Source organism: Heteronotia binoei, chromosome 5 (assembly GCF_032191835.1).
Source record: "Heteronotia binoei isolate CCM8104 ecotype False Entrance Well chromosome 5, APGP_CSIRO_Hbin_v1, whole genome shotgun sequence".
NCBI lineage: Eukaryota > Metazoa > Chordata > Lepidosauria > Squamata > Gekkonidae > Heteronotia > Heteronotia binoei.
This window is the reverse complement of record NC_083227.1, coordinates 29,282,928-29,302,470: the sequence shown is the minus strand read 5'-3', so window position 1 is coordinate 29,302,470 and position 19,543 is coordinate 29,282,928. Positions and strand designations below refer to the sequence as shown.

Sequence of the window (19,543 nt, the reverse complement as noted above, 5' to 3'; positions counted from 1 at the left end):
CTGCTCCATATGTTTATCCAATCCCCTGTTGAAGCTGGCTATGCTTGTAGCCGCCACCACCTCCTGTGGCAGTGAATTCCACATGTTAATCATCATTTGGGTGAAGAAGTACTTCCTTTTATCCATTTTAACCTGACTGCTCAGCAATTTCATCGAATGCCCACGAGTTCTTGTATTGTGAGAAAGGGAGAAAAGTACTTATTTCTCTACTTTCTCCATCCCATGCATAATCTTGTAAACCTCTATCATGTCACCCCGTAGTCGACGTTTCTCCAAGCTAAAGAGCCCCAAGCGTTTTAACCTTTCTTCATAGGGAAAGTGTTTCAAACCTTTAATCATTCTAATTGCCCTTTTCTGCACTTTTTCCAATGCTATAATATCCTTTTTGAAGTGCAGTGACCAGAAATGTACACAGTATTCCAAATGAGACAGCACCATCGATTTATACAGGGGCATTATGATACTGGCTGATTTGTTTTCAATTCCCTTCCTAATAATTCCCAGCATGGTGCTGGCCTTTCTTATTGCAATCGCAGACTGTCTTGAAATTTTCAGTGAGTTATCTACCACGACCTCAAGATCTCTCTCTTGGTCAGTCTCTGCCAGTTCACACCCCATCAACTTGTATTTGTAGCTGGGATTCTTGGCCCTAATGTGCATTACTTTGCAATTGTCCACATTGAACCTCATCTGCCACGTTGATGCCCACTCACCCAGCTTCAACAGATCCCTTTGGAGTGCCTCACAATCCTCTCTGGTTCTTACCACCCTGAACAATTTAGTGTAATCCGCAAACTTAGCCACTTCACTGCTTACTCCCAACTCCAAATCATTTATGAACAAGTTAAAGAGCATAGGACCCGGTAATGAGCCCTGCGGCACCCCACTGCTTACCAACCTCCACTGTAAAGACTGCCCATTTAAACTTCTCCCTCTCACTTGCTTCCTTCTGCATCACAGTTTGCTTTGCCAGGCTTGCTCAATTGCACAGGAGCTACAGAACAAAGCCTCCATTTTCTCCATTGACTGAGACGTCTCCCTTGCGGAGGAGGGGAGAGGGATAGCTTGCTTTGGCAGGCTCTCTCAGTTTCACAGCAGAGCTACTGTGCAAAACTTCCCTCCCTTCTATTCGCTGAGGCTCCTCCCCCTCCTTATCTCCTGGGGAAGGCAGGAAAGAGCCAGAGCTTCCTTTGCCCAGTTTCCTGGATCATACAGGAGAGATACAAAGAAAGCACCTTTAAGACTGAGTGCTAATGTTTTAAGCATGTTTTATTTTAAGTTTTAAAAATCTTTAATGAATGAAAGTTTAATACGGTCAAAGACCAATCAATTAAATACAAATAACTTAATAAGATACAGTCAGGCAGTACTATAATGGGAATAAAACATACACAGTATAAAATATAATTAGGCAATACTATAATGAGAATAAAACACAGACAGTATAAAATATAATTTCCTCCCCAAAAACACTGATTAAATTCCAGAACCAAGGCGTTCAGTTGGGTATTTCCCTTAGGAATTGCTTCCGGAGACATAGCTCGCAAAGCTATAAGATACAGTCAGGCAATACTATAATGGGAATAAAACATACACAGTATAAAATATAATTAGGCAATACTGTGGAGAAACGCCATCTTAGGGGGGAGGAACATGAAACTGCGAAGCAGGCTTTGGCCTAGCCTTCCCCTCACTCCCCCCCTCCCTTCCAGAGCCAAACCAACAACTCTAGGGGGAAAGTCTCCTAGAGCGGCAGGAAGTTCTTTTGTTCTTGGCATGTGTTAGGCAGGAAGAGAAGGAAGTTTGCAGCTGGCGCTCTGGAAGAGAGGTTGCTTGCCTGTGGGCTCCTGCCTGTGGGGGGGCCTAGTCAGGAAAATGAGGCCCCCAGGCAGTCAGACCAAGTAAGTCATTCTCAAGGCAGGGCAAGTTTAGACCAGGGACAATACGATGCGTTTATAACCACCTTTCCTTTGTCATGCTGTTTGCTATGTGGGTGCTGTGCTGTGCTGTGTAACCTTTTACAAGCAACTGTTTTTGTTTTGTTCTTCTGTTCCTTTCTTTTTCTCTTTTAATTAAATATTTTTACTGTTTTAAATGCTGGCAGTTGGAGGAGGAGGAAGATCTGGAGGAGGAGTTGGAGGAGGAGGAAGATCTGGAGGAGGAGTTGGAGTTGGAGGAGGAGGAAGATCTGGAGGAGGAGGAGTTGGAGGAAGATCTGGAAGCGGAGGAGTTGGAGGAGGCAGAAGCCCTGGCGGAGGCGCGGCGAACTCGCTGGCGGTGCAGAGACGCGCGCTGTGGGAGGAGCAGCGCCGGAGGCTGCGGGCGCTGGGCGGGCGTGTGCCGGAGGCTTGGCCGGGCTGCGGCTCGCGCTCGCTGCGGGAGCTGGCGGCGGGCCTGAAGGAGGGCTACCGGCAGGCGCGGCCGGAGGTGGCGGCGGAGGGGCGTGCGGGGCTCTTCGGCTGCAGCGCGTGCCGGGGCTTCCCGCTGGAGCTGGTGGTGGCGTCGTGCGGCCACGCGTTCTGCCGGCGCTGCCTGGTGCGCAGGGGGCGCTACTGCGGCGTGTGCCGCGCGCGGCTGGTGCGAAGGCCTCCTCCCACCGGGCCGTGCAGCTGAGCCGCCTGGCCGAGCGCTGCTTCCCGCGCCACTCCCGCAGGCCGCCCACCTGTCAGCGCCTCCGACGCCTCCTCGACCAGCGCCGCTTCCCCAAAGCCACCAAGGCCGCCACCCGCACCCTGCGAGACGGTAAGCCCCCCCCCCCGAGGCAGGCAGGCAGGGAGGGAAGGGGCCGAAAGCGGGGGGGGCGGCTGGCGGGAGGGAGTGGCCTTCCTTCCTTCCTTCCTTCCTTCCTTCCTTCCTTCCTTCCTTCCTTCCTTCCTTCCTTCCTTCCTTCCTTCCTTCCTCCCTTCCTCCCTCCCTCCCTCCGCCTTCCTTCCTTCCCTCCCTCCTTCCTTCCCTGATGTCACTTCCTGTTTCCGGCAGTGGCATGACGTCACCGGAAGTGACATCACTTCCTGTTTGCGGCGCGCACACACACACACATTCATTCCCCCCTCAAGGTGTCCCTGGCTGGCCTGCAGATATATTATGGCCACCCTAATTGGAAAGCAGTTCCCGTTTTCCAGTGACAGATGGAATGTTAACTTCCTCAGGAATTGTCAAGAGCGCTTATTTCTGTAACTTAATTGTTTCTTAGACAAAGTTTTTAAAAATATATATTTATGTCAGAGTTCCCTGCATCTGCTCCTAGGCAGGTTTCTCCCTGTCTTCTAGGCCGCAAATCAAGACACAAATGACAACTCTGTGGGACTAATGAACTCTTGTTCCTCATCTTTCATTGCTGAGCGGAAGAAATTTTAACAAACGAGGTAGTGGCGCTCCAAAAATCATTTTATGCTTTCACTCTCTCCTGGTCTTTTGAAGGGAGAGGACGCCTCAAGGCTAGGCTGTGGTATGCTCGGGGAAGAGCTGTGCAGCAGGGCGCCGAGCCATTCGCCTTCAAGGCTGGAAGAAGTGCTGAGGGAGAGGGCGCCAAGCCGTTCGCCTTCAAGGCTGGGAGAAGAGCTGAGGGAGAGGGCGCCGAGCCGTTCGCCTTCAAGGCTGGGAGAAGAGCTGAGGGAGAGGGCGCCGAGCCATTCGCCTTCAAGGCTGGGAGAAGAGCTGAGGGAGAGAGCGCCGAGCCGTTTGCCTTCAAGGCTGGGAAAAGAGAGCACAGAGCAGCAGCGGCGACGTCACAATCGACCACCGCCTCAGTCCTCCAGCCAGAGAGAGGGAGGGGGAGACTGAGCCATACATCACAGAGCAACAGCGAGGACGTCACAATCAACCCCACAGAGCCACTTTCCCACCCTTCGCTTTCACTCTCTCCCCGTAATTCGAAGCGAGAGGACGCCTCAACGGTAGGCTTCACTATGTTAGGGGAAGAACTGCACGGCAGTGCGCCGAGCCCTTCGCCATCCAAGCTTGGCGTGGGAGAGAGAGCCCCCAGCCCTTCGCCATCCAGGCTTGGTGTGGGAGAGAGCGCCCCCAGCCCTTTGCCTTCAAGGCTAGGCACAGAGCTGAGGGAGAGGGCTTATTTCTGTAACTTAATTGTTTCTTAGAAAAAGTTTTTAAAAATAGATATTTATGTCAGTGTTCCCTGCATCTGCTCCTAGGCAGGCTTCTCCCTATCCTCTAGGCCACAAATCAAGACACAAATGACCACTCTGTGGAACTAATGAACTCTTGTTCCTCCTCTTTTATTGCAGAGCGGAAGAAATTTTCAGGAACGAGCTCGTTGACCTGCAGAAATCGTTTTACGAGTGCATGGACGTATTAAGGTGAGGGATGTATTGGGCAGCAGTATATGTGGGGCAGCAATATCTCTTCTATTTGATACTAATTTATATGTGGCTTCATCTTGGAGAGACGCATTGGAAAGCAGTTCCCGTTTTCCAGTGACATGGAATGTTAAATTCTTTGGGAATTCTCAAACGCTCTTATTTCTGTAACTTAATTGTTCCTTAGACAAAGTTTTTAAAAATATATATTTATGTCAGAGTTCCCTGCATCTGCTCCTAGCCAGGCTTCTCGCACTCCTCTAGGCCGCAGATCAAGACACAAATGACCACTCTGTAGGACTAATGAACTCTTGTTCCTCATCTTTCATTGAAGAGCGGAAGAAATGTCAAAGATGAACCAATTATTAAGAGCTGAGCTCAATGAAGCCCCAAAATACTACTATGAATGTGTGGACCTGTTAAGGTGAGGGATGTATTCGGCAGCAGTATATGTTGGGCAGCAATATCTCCTCTATTTGATACTAATTTATATGTGACTTCATCTTGGAGAGATGCATTGGAAAGCAGTTCCCGTTTTCCAGTGACAGATGGAATGTTAACTTCCTCGGGAATTGTCAAGTGCGCTTATTTCTGTAACTTGTTTCTTAGACAAAGTTTTTAAAAATATATATTAATGTCAGAGTTCCCTGCATCTGCTCCTAGGCAGGCTTCTCCCTGTCCTCTAGGCCACAAATCAAGTCACAAATGACCACTCTGTGGGACTAATGAACTCTTGTTCGTCATCTTTCATTGCAGAGTGGAAGAAAAGGCCAAGAAGATCTGGGAAATTGAAATGGCACAAATCCAGAAATGGCACTATGAGTGCGTGGACCTGCTAAGGTGAGGGATGTGTTGGGCAGCAATATGTCTTCTATTTGATACTAATTTATATGTGGCTTCATCTTGGAGAGACACATTGGAAAGCAGTTCCCGTTTTCCAGTGACAGATGGAATGTTAAATTCCTTGGAAATTCTCAAACGCTCTTATTTCTGTAACTTAATTGTTCCTTAGACAAAGTTTTTAAAAATATATATTTATGTCAGAGTTCCCTGCATCTGCTCCTAGCCAGGCTTCTCGCACTCCTCTAGCCCGCAAATCAAGACACAAATGACCACTTTGTGGGACTAATGAACTCTTGTTCCTCATCTTTCATTGCAGAGTGGAAGAAATGTCAAAGATAAACCAATTATTAAGAGCTGAGCTCAATGCAGTCCAAAAATACTATGAATGTGTGGACCTGTTAAGGTGAGGGATGTATTGGGCAGCAGTATATGTAGGGCAGCAATATCTCCTCTCTCTGATACTAATTTATATGTGGCTTCATCTTGGAGAGACGCATTGGAAAGCAGTTCCCGTTTTCCAGTGACAGATGGAATGTTAACTTCCTCGGGAATTGTCAAGAGCGCTTATTTCTGTAACTTAATTGTTTCTTAGACAAAGTTTTTAAAAATATATATTTATGTCAGAGTTCCCTGCATCTGCTCCTAGGCAGGTTTCTCCCTGTCTTCTAGGCCGCAAATCAAGACACAAATGACAACTCTGTGGGACTAATGAACTCTTGTTCCTCATCTTTCATTGCAGAACGGAAGAAATTTTAAGAAACGAGGTAGTGGCGCTCCAAAAATCATTTTATGCTTTCACTCTCTCCTGGTCTTTTGAAGGGAGAGGACGCCTCAAGGCTAGGCTGCGGTATGCTCGGGGAAGAGCTGTGCAGCAGGGCGCCAAGCCATTTGCCTTCAAGGCTGGGAAAAGAGAGCACAGAGCAGCAGCGGCGACGTCACAATCGACCACCGCCTCAGTCCTCCAGCCAGAGAGAGGGAGGGGGAGACTGAGCCATATATCACAGAGCAACAGCGAGGACATCACAATCAACCCCACAGAGCCACTTTCCCACCCTTCGCTTTCACTCTCTCCCCGTAATTCGAAGCGAGAGGACGCCTCAACGCTAGGCTTCACTATGCTAGGGGAAGAACTGCACGGCAGTGCGCCGAGCCCTTCGCCATCCAGGCTTGGTGTGGGAGAGAGAGTCCCCAGCCCTTCGCCATCCAGGCTTGGTGTGGGAGAGAGCGCCCCCAGCCCTTTGCCTTCAAGGCTAGGCACAGAGCTGAGGGAGAGGGCTTATTTCTGTAACTTAATTGTTTCTTAGGCAAAGTTTTTAAAAATAGATATTTATGTCAGTGTTCCCTGCATCTGCTCCTAGGCAGGCTTCACCCTGTCCTCTAGGCTGCAAATCAAGACACAAATGACCACTCTGTGGGACTAATGTACTCTAGTTCCTCATCTTTTATGGCAGAGCGGAAGAAATGGAAAAAACAACTCATTAAGATATGAGTTCAACAAGCTCCAAAAATCTTATTACGAGTGCGTGGACTTATTAAGGTGAGGGATGTATTGGGCAGCAGTATATGTTGGGCAGCAATATCTCTTCTATTTGATACTAATTTATATGTGGCTTCATCTTGGAGAGACGCATTGGAAAGCAATTCCCGTTTTCCAGTGACAGATGGAATGTTAACTTCCTCGGGAATTGTCAAGCGTTCTGATTTCTGTAACTTAATTGTTTCTTAGACAAAGAGTAGGTCACCAGCTCTCTACTGCTCCCCCCTTATTTACAACAGTTGGGCAAGTAATAGATCCATCTGGCCCAAGGATGTTTATGCTACAGCCTGGCTGGTACCACTTTCAAGTCGCCTCTCCCACAGGTTCACACAGACAACTCTTCTCTTTGTCTAGAGAAGTGTGAGAATGGGAGATGTTTTTAATAGCCTAAATGCCTTAGTAATTAAAGAGATACTGTTTAGTAACCTTTGAACCCGTGACTCAAGTATGCATCTGTATGGTAACCTTTGAAGATATACTATATAGCAACTGTGTAACTCTGTATATATCATTACTTCCATGGCTTGTGTCCTTGGTACAGCTTCTGAATTTCTAACAATAAAACAGCTTTGATTTAAAACAAAAGACTGCTTATTGAGAAATATCGGCACTTGACAGGAATACTAAGATCAGTGTTCCCTCTAAGCTGACTTAGTGTAAGATAGCTCACCATTTTTTAGCCTCCAGCTCACACAATCCGGATCTTATCCCCACCCCTTCCCTGCGCCACGCTTGCCTGAGCCAAGCCTGCCGGGCCTGTTCTATTTTTCTTTCATATTTTGGAACGATGTCACCAGTCTCTGCTAGGAAGTGGCGATGATCTGGCTGAGTATACAATGGGCCATGTCATCCATGGCCAGAGAAAAGGTGCTGGGTCTGTGTTTAGGGCCCATGTGAAACACGGGAAGGGTCCAGCAACGCTGAGAGCTGTCGACTTTGCTGAGAGGCAGGGCTATATTAAGGGCATTGTGAAGATATCGTTCATGATCCTGGCTGAGGAGCCCCTCTTGCCAAGATTGCTTTCCGTGATCCATATGGGTTTAAGAAATGAACAGAATTGTTCATTGCAGCTGAGGGCATTCATACAGGACAGTTTGTGTACTGTGGCAAAAAGGCTCAGCTCATATTGGCAATGTGCTACCTGTAGGCACTCTGCCAGAAGGCCCCATTGTCTGTTGTCTTGAAGAGAAGACTGGCGATCGTAGCAAACTAGCTCATGCTTCTGGAAATTATGCCAGTTATCTCCCACAATCCTGAAACTAAAACAAAACAGAGTGAAATTGCCTTCTGGCTCCAAGCAAGTGATTTCCTCTGCAAACAGAGCAGTTGTCGGTATTGTTGCTGGCTGGCAGTGGCCGTATTGACAAACCTATCTTGAAAGCTGGTTGAGCTTATCACAAACACAAGGCCAAGAGAAACTGCTGGCCCCGTCTGTGGTGTGGGTATGAATCTTGTTGAACATCCCTTTGGTGGTGGTAACCACCAACACATTGGTAAGCCCTCAACCCTCAGGAGAGATGCTGCAGCTGGTCGTAAAGTTGGTCTCATTGCAGCTTGTCCTACAGGTAGACTGCGGGGAACAAAGACTATGCAGGAGAAGGAAAACTAAGGCCTTATGTTCAGCATTCATAGAAAAATAAATGTGAGACTGGTAAAAAAAAAATAGGAGGAGGAGGAAGTAGCAATGTTTTTGATAGCAGCTGGCTCTGACCATACAAAAAAAATGTCGGCACCTTTGTCTGGGCACTGCAGAGCTGTTTGGACAATCATATATATATATATATATATATATATATATATATATATATATATATATATATATATATATATATATATATATATATATATATATATATATATATATGTGCCCCGGGAGGGGCAACGGCGACGCCGGGAGACTGGGAGGGGTACCGAAGACCCGACTATATATATATAGTCGGGTCTTCGGTACCCCTCCCGGTCTCCCGGCGTCGCCGTTGCCCTTCCTGGGCACTCTGGGGCATTCCCCGGAGGTCTCAGAAATGGGGGTGGGCGCTGGGTTACTTCACCGCAGGCCCCCGTTCCCCTCCTGGCTGTGCTGCGGCTCCTGTCCCTCCCTCTCGCGAGGCAGCCTCTTTGAGCATCAGCCAGCTTCCTCAGCGACCTCCTCCCTCCCTCCTTTTATGCTTCCCAACCCAACCTTCCCCCTTCCCGGGTCCTGCCCCTCTCTGACTCCTCCCCCCTTCAAACCCCCAGATGCCCGAGAGAGGCGAGCCAGGGCTGGGCTGACTGGGCGTGCCTCGGGCGTCCTAGCCCTCGGCTGCGTGCTGCGATGGAGCGTCTCGCGCTGCGACGAGACGAACGGCTCTCCTCCTCCTGGCCCGGTGCTGGGCTCAGCTTCTCCCTCTTGCTCCCCGGCGTCTTGCCCTGGCCAGACTTTGCTGACTCGGAGCCGGGCTCGTCGCCTGGGAGGCGTCGCTCGGGTGGCTGCTGGTGCCCCGTCAGTCGAGGTGAGGGGTGGGGCCGCCACAGGGGCTTGGAGAGGTGGGGAAGGCTCTTGGGGCGACAACGAGGGCTTGGAACGGCTGGCAGGCGCCGGGGGGTCTCCTCCGCGCAGTCCCCGCCAGGGCTGGGCGGGACACACACCCCCCCGTGTCCCTTGCTTCTCCGCCTCCTCCTCGAAGACCCGGGAGAGGTAGTCGGCCACGCGGTGGTCGGCCCCGGCCTGATGGTGCACTGTGAAGGAAAAGGGGAGAAGAGACATATACCAGCGAAGGACTCGATTGTTGGAGTCCTTCATCCTCGACATCCACAGCAGGGGGGCATGGTCCACCACCAACCGGAAAGGGTTGTTGGTGAGGTAGAACTTCAATGCCCCGACGGCCCACTTGACCGCCAGGGCCTCCTTTTCTACTGTGGAGTATGCCTGCTCGGCGGGCAGGAGCTTGCAGCTGATGAATAGCACCGGGCGTTCGTCCCCGCGGCCCCCCTGGAGCAGGGCCGCCCCGATACCGGTCCCCGAAGCATCCGTGTGTAACACAAAGGGCTGGGAGAAGTCCGGGTTGCTCAGCACGGGGTCATGGGAGAGGCTCGTACGCAGCGCCTCAAATGCTGCGTCCTGGACTGGCCCCCACTGGAGGATGTTCGGGCACGCCTTCCGCAGGCTGTCCGTCAACGGGGTGGCCACTGCCGCAAAGTTGGGGATAAACTTGCTGTAGTAGCCCACGAATCCCAAGAAGCGCCGTAGCTGCTTCTTGGTGCGCGGGCAAGGCTGCTGCTCCAGGGTGACGACCTTCTCTGGCAGGGGTCGGAGTTGGCCTTTCCCTATTAGGAACCCTAGATATTTTAGCTCCTGGAAGCCGAGGCAGCTTTTCCACGGGTTAGCGTGGAGCCTGGCGGCCTGCAGGGCTTGGAGTACCTGGCGGAGGTGGAGCAGGTGGGCCTCCCAGGTGGGGCTACACACCACGATGTCGTCGATATAGGCCCAAGCGAAACCCTCGCACTGGGCTAGGGCTTGTCCACCAGTCGCTGGAACGTGGCCGCAGCCCCATTCAAGCCAAAGGGCATGCGCTTGAATTGGAACAAGCCTTGTGGGGTGGTGAAGGCGGTCTTTTCCCTGTTGGCCGGGTGCATGGGCACCTGCCAATAGCCCTTGGTGAGGTCCAGGGCGGAGAGGTACCGGGCCTCCCCCAGCTGGTCGATCAGGATATCAGCCCGTGGCATCGGGTAGGCATCGAATTTGGCCAGTTTGTACAACTTCCCGGTAGTCCACACAGAAGCGCACGCTGCCGTCGGGCTTCGGCAACAGAACCACCGGGCTGCGCCACTCACTCTGTGATGGTTCGATGACGTCGAGGCGCAGCATCTCCCCTACTTCCCGGGCGATAACGTCCCAGCGCTTCTGTGGGACGGGCCTCCAACCGGCGCGTGCCACCTGGCCTGCAGGGGTTACTACCCGGTGCTTGAGGAGGGTGGTCAGGCCCGGCTGGTCGGAGAATACCGTCGGGCACTCGGCCAGGACCATCTGCAGCTCCTACCGCTGGCTGGGGGTGAGAGCGGCGTCCAACACCGGGCCTCCCCCGGCGCCCCCTGCGGTCGTTCATGGCAGGGTTCCGTCCTGGAGCTCGCCTGGATCTTCGGCCAAGAGCCCCTGCTCCGGCCGCGCCTCCCGCCGCACCCAGGCCTTTAGGCTGTTCACATGGAGGGTCTTCCTTTGGCGGGCGCGAGGCCCGCACTGGACCTCGTACGTCAGGGGACCTAGGACTCGGTGATTTGGAAGGGTCCCCGCCACGGGTCCCCCTGGTTCTGGCCCATCGCTCCCCTGTGAACCAGGACGTCGTCTCCCGCATGGAACCCGCGGGCCTTAGTGCCCTTATCATAACGCCTCTTCTGGACCTCCTGGGCCTGTGCGAGGTTCTCCCGGGCCTCCCGCCGCACGTCTTCCAGGCGCTCCTGCAGCTGCCTGACGTACTCCTCCGGGACCTCTTCTGGCCCTGCTCTGCCTTGTACCCACTGCTCTCCGAGCAGGCCCAGGATGCCCCGGGGTTGCCGCCCATACAGCAGCTCGAACAGGGAATACCCCAGGGACGCCTGGGGCGTCTCTCGGATGGCAAAGACCAGCGGGTCCACATAGAGATCCCAGGCAGTGGGGTGGTCATATGCTGTCTTCCTCAGCATGGCCTTCAGGGTCTGGTTCATCCACTCCACCAGCCCGTCAGTCTGGGGGTGGTGGACGGAGGTGAAGAGCTGCTTCATGTGCAGCGTCTGGCACACCTGCTGCATGAGGCTCGCCGTGAAGGGTGTGCCTCGGTCTGTGAGTATCTCCCGGGGCAACCCCACATGTGCGAAATAGTGCATCAAGGCCCTGGCCACGCCCGCGCTCTTCATGGTGGGCAGGGGGATAGCCTCCGGGTACCGGGTGGCGTAGTCCATGAGGACCAAGATGTAGCGGGCCCCACGAGGGGTGCGGGGTAGGGGCCCCACAAAGTCCATGGCCACTCGTTCGAACGGAATCCCCCACTATGGGCAAGGGGGCTAGGGGGGCTTGCGGCTCGGCCCTAGACGCGAGGCGTTGGCAGATGCCGCAGGAGCGACAGTAGGCCTGGACCTCCCGGGCTATGGAAGGCCAGAAGAAGTTGGCTAACACCCAGGTCAGAGTACTCTTCACCCCCTGGTGGCCTGCCCATTGGTGGTCGTGGGCGCCCTTCAGGACCTCGGGCCGGTACCTGTGAGGGCCCAGCCGCCCTTTTACCTCTCTGAACCACACGCCCTCTTCCCGGATGATTCGAGGCAGGCGCCGGCTCCGGCGCTCGTCCACGACCACCCCGTCTCGGACTGCTTTGTGCCGTCGCAGCGCCTCCAACTCTTCGTCCTCGGCCTGAACCTCCACGAACTGCGGGTCCACCGGCCACGTCTCTCGGCCGCCCGCCACGGGACGTTCTGCGGTGGATGGGCCTTCCCCAGGGTCGCTGTCCTCTGTCTCCCCAGCGGGGGCGTCGTTGTCATAACCGGCCCCGGCGGGCTGGCCTGGTCGGCCGGGGTTGGCTGCCTCCACTACGTCGCCGAAACGTGGAGCATCCCTCCCGAGCAGTATTGGGTAGGGCAGGCTGGTTACTTTGGCGACCGGCACGCTCCAGTAGCGGCCCAAGTATTTCAGTGGGATGGACACCACTGGGCTTCTTTCGATGTGCCCATGGACGCACCTGATGGCGGCGGTGCAGATGACAGGCAGCGGGGCGGACACCAAGTGGGCCCGTATCATGGACAGCGAGCTGCCGTTGTCGACCATGGCCTGCAGTTGCCGCCCTCCCAAGGACACCGGGATCGTCCGGGGGGGGGAGCCCCCACCTCAGCCGTCTGCCAGGACTCTTCCCAGCTCACGTTGCACTCCATCAGGGGGCACTCGTGTTTGAGATGGCCCCACTGGCCACAGGTGAAGCAGGGCCCTATGTCTCCCGCCGGACGGCGGGCCTCCGGCGGCGGGCGTCCCTCCTTCTCCCCCTCGTGGCCTCCGGGGCGCAGACCCAATCCGGGTAGCGCCGGGCATGCTCCGGGCCTCCACCACCCCGGCGTGGCACGGGCCGGCGGCGGCCGCGCCCGGCCCCCACGGTCTCCGGTCCTGGGCGCCCTCCCGGGTGTTGCTCCTGGGGCGGCCCGTCCGCCGGGCAAGCCCTTCCCTGGCTTGCTGCCCTCTGCGCGGAGGGGCAGGCCATGGTGGTCGGCGGCCTGAAAGTTCTCCCACAGCTCCTGGACCTCGCTGAGACGGGTTGGCTTCCAGCAGGCCACCCAATGGCGGGTACGCGACGGCAACACCTGCAGCAGCTGCTCCACTACAACCAGCTCCACAATGCGCCGCCCGTCACTGGTGGTGGGGTTGAGCCAACGGGTGGCGGCATCCTTGAGGGTCGCTATTGCTGAGCGTGGTCACGTCTCCCCCGTTGGAAGCCAGGAATGCAGCTTCTGGCGGTGGGCCTCGGGCGTGATCTCCAGGCGGTCCAGGATGGCTGCCTTAAGCGCTGTATAGTCCGCCGCCTGAGCCCGCTCCAGGGCCTTCATGGCAGCTTGGGCCTCCCCGGTCAGGTAGGGTCCCAAAATAAAGGCCCACTGCTCTCTGGGCCAACGAGCGGCCTCAGCCACTCGCTCGAACGCCTCCAGGTAGGCCTCGACATCGTCCTCCGCCCCCAGCTTTGTCAGAGGGGGCCAGGGGCTCCTCCTGGCGCCGAATGGTGTTGGCCCCACCGGCTCCGGGCGGGCGCGAGGAGCGCCTGGTGAAGATCCCGCATGAGGGTGGCTTGGGCCGCCGTCTGCTGCTGGGTGACCTCCCATAGGAGCTGCGCCTGGTGGTCTGCGAGCCACTGCCCAAACTGGGCCAAATCCATGGGGGCGGGGTTAGTGTCCATGGCGGCGGTCAGCCCCAGGTGTATCACGGAGTCCTCACTTGACTCGTCTGTCGACGACTCGCTGGACTCCGGCTCAATGGTTGGGGTCGCCCCTCGGCTTGAGTGCCACCTGGGCGGGGCCGGAATATGGGGGCGTGGCCGTCCTAGGCTCGGGAGAGTGCTCGCATTCTCCACCACGTTGTCGGGTCTTCGGTACCCCTCCCAGCATAGCATCCTCTCTGAACCAGAGTCTCAGAGTAGTTTACAATCTCTTTCCCCCACAACAGACTTGTCTCGAGGGGATTTGGATTAAGCCAGCATGTTGTCCAGGCAAGGTCGCCTGCTCTGAGTTGGGAAATTGCAAGACATTTCAAGGGTGGAGCCTGGGGAAGGCGGGGCTTGGGGAGGGAGGGGCCTTAGCAGGGAATAATGCCATAGAGTCCACCCTGCAAAGCAGCCATTTTCAGCAGGGGAACTGTTCTTCATTTTCTGGAGAGCAGAAAAGTATTTATTCGCTATCAGATGGCCCCAGCCAGTAACAATTCTGTCCAGGGATCATTTGGTTAAAAAAAAAACCCTACTGGAATGCCCACTCCCCACCCCTCCTGGCTGAAAAAAATATCCCCTCCTTTTCTGCCCAGGCCTCCCAGGGAAATCTCCCCAAAAGAACATACTGCAAGGCACATGAAAGCTCATACCTTGAAGAACACTTCATGGGTCTAAAGTGCCAGTGGACTCCAGCTTTTCTCACAAAAACTGGAAGGGGGGAGAAGTAAGGAGAGGCAGCTCAGCTCCTCTCTGCACAACACAGAGACGGGGGAAGGAAGGAAGGAAGGAAGGAAGGAAGGAAGGAAGGAAGGAAGGAAGGAAGGAAGGAAGGAAGGAAGGAAGGAAGGAAGGAAGGAAGGAAGGAAGGAAGGAAGGAAGGAAGGAAGGAAGGAAAACATAGCTCAGGCATTGCAGCCTGTGTCAGTCTTCAAGGCTAGCTTTTCTCTGCACAATAGAAAGAAGGGGGAAGGAAGGAATCCGAGCACAGCTCATGCTTTGCTGGGGGTGGGACTAGCTTTGGCTTTTCTTGTGACTTGGTATTGAGGCTTCCATAGCCTGGTGCCAGGTCGCGACCCTACGAATGAGAGACGCCAGGCTAGGACAAACGCTTAGACTTATCTTTGGATTTCTAGAACTCGCTGTTATTTTGCTTGGGAACCTTGGATTTATGTTGCCTGGATCAGAATGCTGGTATGACTTGAGGTTAAGGAATGCTGACCTACCTTCTGGATTGTATTTTAAGAAACTATACTGATGACTGGTGGAACCACCAAGTTAATTTAGGGAAAAGACCTTGCACCTTAATAAATTCTGAAAAAAGACCTCTTGGAATTGGTCTGTCTGTCAGGGCTCTTCAGACGCTTTCAGTTGCCTTGGATCCTACCTGTGCAGAGTTTAATTTGGGGTCCTTAAACCTTAAAGGAGCCCGTATACTGGTGTAATATCTTAGGAGAAGCAGAGTGGGCTGGTGGTCTGCTTCCATAAAAAGAGCCAGCTTGGTGGCAGTCAATCGATCAAGGTGTGCCTCTCCTCTCAGGACTCCAGGCCAGCCTCCCGCCAGGAATCCAGGGGAGAGCTGGAGGTTAACTGCAGGCAGAGTGCTATGAGGGGTTCATCCCCACCCTGTGGCAACCTGTGGAATGTGAAGTCTCCTCTTGAGCCCCTTACGTTTTCCAACATAATCTTAGAAGTTTTAGTACCCGATTGATCACAGCTTCCATTTTGAAGTGTCACGGAGGCAGAAATGCATTGTGATGTGATGGCAGCTGCAGGAACTGAGCTTCTCATGTCCCAAATCCACCCTGAAGCTCACTGGGGGACCGTGAGCCAGTCCCCCTTCTAGGCATCTACTGAGGCTGTGATACAGAAGGTGGGTTGGAGCAAGCCAGGCTATTTCAAGATCCCAGGTCATAAAAAAAAACATACCTCAAAGGAATAGAGATCAGCTATCTTCAGAAACAAGGAGCCCCATGGCACAGAGCGGTAAGCTGAAGTACTGCAGTCCAAGCTCTGCTCACGACCTGAGTTCGATCCTGGTGGAAGCTGGGTTCAGGTAGCCAGCTCAAGGTTGATTTAGCCTTCCATCCTTCTGAGGTTGGTAAAATGAGTACCCAGCTTGCTGAAGAAGACAGAAACAGGATACAGGATGACCTTGACAGGCTGGAAAACTGGGCTAAAATCAATAAAATGAATTTTAACAGGGATAAATGTAAGTTCTGCATTTAGGTAGGATGGCGGAGACTTGTCTTACCAGTAGCATGTGCGAAAAGGATCTAGGCAGGGGTTGTTTCGTACAAAAATAGGTGGTGGAACACATCCAGGGATTGTTATGCAGCTGCAATACTATTCAATGGACAAGGAGGTGGAACTCTCAGAAAGGTTCAGGAGCTGTGCTCCTGTGAGCTCCCACTGAATCTGAGGCCTGGATCTAGGGGTCTTAGTGGATCATACGCTGAACATGAGTCAACAGTGTGATGCAGTGTCTAAAAAGGCAAATGCAATTTTAGGCTGTATCAACAGAAGTATAGTGTCCAGATCACGTGATGTGATGGTATCACTTTACTCTGCTCTGGTAAGACATCACCTGGAGTATTGTGTTCAGTTTTGGGCACCACATTTTAAGAAGGATATAGACAAACTGAAACGGGTCCAGAGGAGGGTGACAAAGATGGTGAGGGGACTGGAGAACAAGTCCTATGAGTAAAAGTTGAAGGAGCTGGGCATGTTTAGCCTGGAGAGGAGGCGGCTGAGAGGTGATATGATCACCATCTTCAAGTACTTGAAGGGCTGTCATCTAGAGGATGGTGTGGAATTGTTTTCTGTGACCTCAGAAGGTAGGACCCGAACCAATGGGTTGAAATTAAATCAAAAGAGTTTCCAACTCAACATTAGGAAGAACTTCCTGACCGTTAGAGAGGTTCCTCAGTGGAACAGGCTTCCTCAGGAGGTGGTGGGCTCTCCTTCCTTGGAGGTTTTTAAGCAGAGGCTAGATGGCCATCTGACAGCAATGAAGATCCTGTGAATTTAGGGGAGGTGTTTGTGAGTTTCCTGCATTGTGCAGGGGGTTGGACTAGATGATCCTAGAGGTCCCTTCCAACTCTATGATTCTATGAAAGGGTAGATAACTGGGGAAGGCAATGGCAAGCCACCCCATTAAAAAGTCTGCAGTGAAAACTTCCGAATGTGATATCGCCTCATGGGTCAGTAACGACTGGTTCTTGCACAGGGGACTACCTTTACCTCTGTATCTTCAGAAGCATTAACAAGTAAGTGGAAACATCTGTATGGATCCCAAGATCTGTTGGAAAGGGGGATGCCAAGTCACTTCCCCCCAATGTCCAAAAGGCCCAGCCCAAACCCTCTCCTCTGTCAGAGGTGTGGCTCAGTTTTATGCAATCCTGGCGAGCTATTTAAGATGCAGCAGTTTGTTACACAAGAAGCCACAAGCAGGAGAGTTTGGTTTGAGAATTGCGCTTTGTGATGGACCCCTATTAATGACTTCTGTTCAGGAAGGGTTTTCCCATCACTTTCTCCAGGAATAGCAGAAAAGGCACTGAGGACAATAATTAGAAAATTAAATAAAATAACAAAATTGATTGGAAATAGCTGGATGGGAATAAACAAATACTTTTTGGACATTCGGGTGAATATTATGTTTTGGCACAGCACTCTCTTTGGCACTCCCCTTGAGATCTTCCATGAGACACCTCCCAAGTGTCTCTCTCCCAGGAATCTTTTTTTTCCTTTTAACCACCACAACTGTCAAAACCCAATTCCCCCTTCAGAACTTTGTGGCCATGTTCCAACCAATGGGAGAGCTAGGAAAAGAGCTGTCAATCGTAGCTACTCTTTTCTCTCTGCCCCTCTTCAAACGATTCTGCCATTTTGCAAAATCACCCTTTTGTTTTAGTCCCTCACATGCCCTACCCTTTTGAAAATATTGCGCAAGTGGATGGTGCTCCAAACCAAACCTGAGCAATGGGATCATGTGTTTGCATTTTACCTTCACATCATATTCATATCAACACCATGTTTGCTTACAGTTACATACATAAAACACTTTCAACAATTCATCTACTTTTACACATATTACAATAATCAACCACCATTTTAAATCCAATTTCTGCAATGTAAGATTTTTAAAAAATATATTTATCAATTAAACCTTTTACTTCTTTTAAGGGTACCTGGAGAGTGCATCTGCAATCACATTCTCTTTATCTTTTACAAGTTGTATGTCAAAATAGTAATCCTGGAGTTGCAGACTCCATCTGACCAATTTACTGTTGTGCTCTTTACCTGGTTCAGCCAGCGTAAAGGAGAATGATCGGTATATAGTGTGAACTTTCTTCCCCACAGGTATGGTTTCAGTTTACCTATGGCCCACACAACGGCTAGACACTCTCTATCACTGAGAGATGTTCCCGTTCCAACAATTTTCTGCTTAGAGGATGGGATGTGGCTGTCCATCCTTCCCACTTCTGGCCATTAGGACCAGGTTACTTCTATCAAAGTAAGGCTTTAGCATATTTTAAAAAGTAAAGGTAGTCCCCTGTGCAAGCACCAGTCGTTTTCAACTCTGAGGTGACGCTGCTTTCACAGCGTTTTCACGACAGACTTTTTACGGGGTGGTTTGCCATTGCCTTCCCCAGTCATCTACACTTTCCCCCAGCAAGCTGGGTACTCATTTTACTGACCTCAGAAGGATGGAAGGCTGAGTCAACCTGGAGTGGGCTACCTGAACCAGCTTCCACTGGGATCAAACTCACGTCGTGAGCAGAGCGCTCCAACTGCAGTACTGCAGCTTTACCACTCTGTGCCATGGGGCATGGAACATAAGAACATAAGAGAAGCCATGTTGGATCAGGCCAATGGCCCATCAAGTCCAACACTCTGTGTCACACAGTGGCAAAAAATTTTATATACACACATACACTGTGGCTAATAGCCACTGATGGACCTGTGCTCCATATTTTTATCTAAACCCCTCTTGAAGGTGGCTATGCTTGTGGCCGCCACCACCTCCTGTGGCAGTGAATTCCACATGTTAATCACCCTTTGGGTGAAGAAGTACTTCCTTTTATCCGTTTTAACCTGGCTGCTCAGCAATTTCATCGAATGCCCACGAGTTCTTGTATTGTGAGAAAGGGAGAAAAGTACCTCTTTCTCTACTTTCTCCATCCCATGCATTATCTTGTAAACCTCTATCATGTCACCCCGCAGTCGACGTTTCTCCAAGCTAAAGAGTCCCAAGCGTTTCAACCTTTCTTCATTTTGGGTTGCCTCGCTTACCCACTCACATCTACCAAATAGTTAACATCTGAAACCTTGTGGACCACCCGAAAAGGTCCTTCCCAAGCAACTTCAAGCTTTCATCTCCGTCAGGGCTTTAGCACAAGAACTTGGTCTCCTGGCTTGAAGACCCTGTCCCGAGCCTTGGAGTCGTACCACGATTTCCGTCTCTGTTGGGCTCTGTGCATCTTGTCTGCAGCAGCTGCTCTCAGATCCTGAAGATTTTCTTGAAGTTCCTGCAGGTAGGTGATGTCATCTTTACTCTGGATGTTCTCTCTTCCGGACCATGCCTCTTTCAAGATGTCCATAGGTCCTCTAGCCTGTCGTCCATAGAGCAGTTCAAAGGGACTAAATCCAGTACTTTCTTGTGGCGCTCCTCTGTAACCAAATAAAAGCTGTTGCAAACGTTGGTCCCAGTCATTGGGGTGCTTGACCACATTCGTCCTTAACATGTGGTTTAGGGTGCCATTAAATCTCTCGTTGAGGCCGTTGGCTTGAGGGTGCTATGCTGTGGTTGTAAAATGGCGGTTTCCACATGCCTGTAGCAAGTCTCTCATGACATGGGACATAAAGGTGGTGCCCAAGTCCATGGCCATCTCCTTTGGGAAGCCCAGCCTTGTAAATACCATCAGTAAGACTTCAGCTACAGT

General features: G+C 52.2%; 2 protein-coding genes and 1 pseudogene across 5 annotated transcripts in view; 2 read left to right on the top strand and 1 right to left on the bottom strand.

Annotated features, from left to right (window-relative positions):
* The window catches only part of LOC132571225 (zinc finger protein 709-like), a 1,224,940-nt gene that overhangs the window by 850,496 nt on the left and 354,901 nt on the right, over positions 1 to 19,543 (top strand). The gene's annotated exons all lie outside the window — the stretch shown is intronic.
* The window catches only part of LOC132571277 (zinc finger protein 420-like), a 166,472-nt gene that overhangs the window by 125,643 nt on the left and 21,286 nt on the right, over positions 1 to 19,543 (bottom strand). The window lies entirely within an intron of this gene.
* LOC132571337 (large ribosomal subunit protein uL2-like) lies at positions 7,523 to 8,359 on the top strand (annotated as a pseudogene).